The sequence below is a fragment of the Malurus melanocephalus genome, unplaced genomic scaffold (genome assembly GCF_030028575.1).
Source record: "Malurus melanocephalus ecotype Western Australia unplaced genomic scaffold, MMel_1.1 scaffold_1183, whole genome shotgun sequence".
NCBI lineage: Eukaryota > Metazoa > Chordata > Aves > Passeriformes > Maluridae > Malurus > Malurus melanocephalus.
In genome coordinates, this window is record NW_026624415.1 from 26,590 (window position 1) to 29,833 (window position 3,244).

Genomic DNA, 3,244 nt, shown 5'->3' on the forward strand with positions numbered 1-3,244 from the left:
ACCTGTTCTAAAAACTAAACCTGTTTAGACCCTTTCCTACATACMCGTTCCTTATGACACAAGTAATGTTTTGATGAATGAGTGAATCAATATGACTGTTCCTAAATTATGGAAATAAAAACCTAAGCACCATCAGAAATCTGAAAGAAATAGAGTATTTCCATGCCTCGTGCAAAAGTGGCATGTTTTAATGGCTGGAAAAGTCTTTGACTTCATCTTTTTGGTTGGGATTTGATCCTGGATGTTGTTTAGACATTCAAGGAGAACATGTGTTRGACTTCTATGTGGAACAGTGACCAGGATCCTGAAGGAGCTTCATTTTGTTTCTCCATTAGGAAGGCCAARATGCCATGCAGTGAGGAGCCAGAACAGCAAACTGGATTTTGAAGCTTGGTTTTCTTGCATAGTTCCTGGAATCTGTGGTGAGGAATCTGTGTTCCTGAGGCAGCAGTGCAATTTTATACMTTGCTTTCTGTAACAAAGGGTCTGTGAGGAGTAAAACCTACTTTATTTCCAGTCTGGGGATTTGTTAAACTTTGACATGCAGCCCAATTACAATTATGTTGGTTTAGTTCTGAAAGTGGACACACTTTATTCTGAAAGAGGCCCTCCTGTGTGCAACCACGAGTATTGAAGGCCGTGAAGTATTAGCATTTGAATAATTTAGCTTAGTTTTACACTAAATATCTCCTGGATATGGAACTCTGGGAAGGGGACTGAAGCAAATTGAGGTGAATTAASTGGAAGTTGTTCTGCAAGGYTGGGTCCAAAGCAGAGCCACAAAGAGCAGTGACTCTGGGTAAGTGAGGTCTCTGAGGGGTTGGTGTGCCAGCAGTGGGAAAGGATACCAAAGGTGGGGGTTTTTCCTCAAAGTTCTGAAATACTCTTCCAAAAATCTTAAGGCTTTTTTGACATGATTGATCTTGTTTCAGTCCCACAGGTGTGTTTCTTTGTATGTGAATGAGGGATTCTTCTGAACTTCATAATGGCATGTTAATTAAAAATGAATGTTGGACTTGCATGTCATAATTGTTTGAAAGATGTCTGTAAGTGTGGTAGCTGACAATTTGGTGCAGCTTATGAGTTTTACTCAGATTTTTCTTAGGACCAGAGCCGAAGGAAAGAAGTGCTTGATGTGTTGCCTTGGGTCAAGAGGCCACTGTAGCTCCTTTGTCAAAAAACAAACCAAGTCCAAAATAGGCTGGAATGGCCAATGTGAGCTCGAGCTGAGCGTGAAGGTGCATTTGCTGATGTACCATTTGGCCAGTTTCCTGAGGCACCAAGGAAATATTTGAGTGTCTGGTGTTAAAGGGAGATTCTGTTGGTTCTCTGATCTTGAAAGGCTGCTTTCTTAACCAACAAAAAACCCACAAAGAGYGTCTTCTCTGTTAAAGTAATTTAAAATGTTGAAATACAGTAAATGARCATAGTAAATATTTTCCATAAAACATGCAAAAAAACCCCGATTTGATTTTATTCTGAATTAARAACTAGCAAGCTAAAACTTAGACCTTTTTGGAAAGATTTGAGGAAATAATGAGGTTTGTGTTTCTGAGCTGACCCTCCCCTGAAACACCTTCAGAAACAGGCGGCACCTTTGGGGTTCTGCATCTGGAGCATAAGAGTTAAAATTAYCCTAAATGGCTGAACTGTTTTGGGTTTCATTTAATTTGTGTTTTTGTTTGCTTGGTTTTCATAAAAAACCCACAGTAAGAGCTAAATAAAGTTTGTAAAATGCTCAGCCCAGCTGCATGGTGAGGATTTAAAGGTGATTAAGGAACATGACCTCCCTGTCTAGCATGGCAGAGGTTTGTAAAGAGTGTTTCAGATTTCCACACTGTCACAGTAGTGTGGGGGCTGCTGGGGACCATCCCTGGGACTCCCAAAAGCACCAAAACTGATCCATGAGCTGAGAAACAGGGTGCTCTTGTCTTCCAATAGAAAATAAGCTTTAAAATATTGTATTTATAAGAGTGAATAATCAAAACAAATGTATCCTTTTCCATAAAAAATGGGCATCTGGCTTCCTGGGTGTCGGAGTAAAGAAATGGAGAAGGAAATGGTCTTAGAAAAGAACGAAGTACAAAATCAGATGTAAAATTGGTTATTTAAATTGTACTCGGCTTCCTAACTTAAATCACCTTGATCAACTTGGAAGCTTTTAAATAYGCACCAAAACCTGAAATGAATAATTCACCCATGCAAATGTAAAATGCTATTTTGAAAATTTCAGAAAACCAGGTAAAATTCCAAATGTATAGGTTGTGGGGGGGATTTTTAATTTTCTTCGGTTTAAACCTTGAATCTTGAATCATTATGCTCACACAATTACTCAGCTGAGTTTATTTTGCATTTCTRTAGGAATTTTTTTGCTGGTAGTACTCCCAAGAAACGTGCATCCCAAGTCCATCCCTGCTCACTGGGGTGGCTGCAGCAAAGGGCGAGTGTAGCTGTGTTCAGTGTTAGATGTTCATCCTGAGGGTTCATCCTGCAGGACTTGGGAAGGGTTGGGAAGTACTTTGAAATTATGTCACTGTCATTTTGTGCCTGTGAAAGAATTAAACTCTGGATTTGAGGGAGWTAGGAGGAAGGGGATGAAGATGGAGTGAAAATCATCAGCAGAGTTGAGGGTCCAATGAAACTTTACCCTCGATAAGAAAAGTTCTCTAATGGTAGCTGTGTGTGGGAGCTGCAGCCATCCAGGAAAGATGGGAACACTCCAGATAGTGCTGGAGTCAGTCTGGGTGCTGTTCCTTGCTGGGAGCAGCTTCTGCAGCCTGGCTGGATTTTCAGGTGGCCAGGGTTTGCTTCTCCCAGGGAGCCATGCAGACCTGCACAGAGACAGCTCTGGCTCGTCCAGTCCTTCCCAGAATTGCTAGTTTGGCAACTCTGCCCCTGGGAASTTTACCACAGAATTATTTTGAAGTTGTTTGATTTCTTTGCAGCCCTGCTGTGGGAACTCAGTGTTTTTGGGTTTGTTCTGTGGCTTGTTCTGCCTGCTGGTGCTGCTGGTGCCTCTTCCATGGTGCAGTGATAGCTCAGGCCTTTGCATGGGTTCAGCAGAGCTGTTCAGACATGTGCCCTCTCCTCCTCTCCTGGTGACAGGTGAGCTGAGCCTGGGATTTGGTCAAAGACTGACCATGGAACAGAGCCTTTGGTCAAACACCGACCATGGAACAGAGCCTTTGGTCAAATACTGACCATGGAACAGAGCCTTTGGTCAAACACCGACCATGGAACAGAG

The 3,244-nt window shown here is 42.0% G+C and overlaps 1 protein-coding gene across 1 annotated transcript in view; it reads left to right on the forward strand.

Annotated features, from left to right (window-relative positions):
- Positions 1 to 397: 397 nt before the first annotated feature.
- The window catches only part of ACVR1 (activin A receptor type 1), a 30,144-nt gene continuing 27,297 nt past the window's right edge, over positions 398 to 3,244 (forward strand). The window contains exon 1 of the mRNA XM_057387310.1: positions 398 to 422. The gene's annotated coding sequence lies outside the window, so the exon portion shown is untranslated. The remainder of the gene's footprint in view (positions 423 to 3,244) is intronic.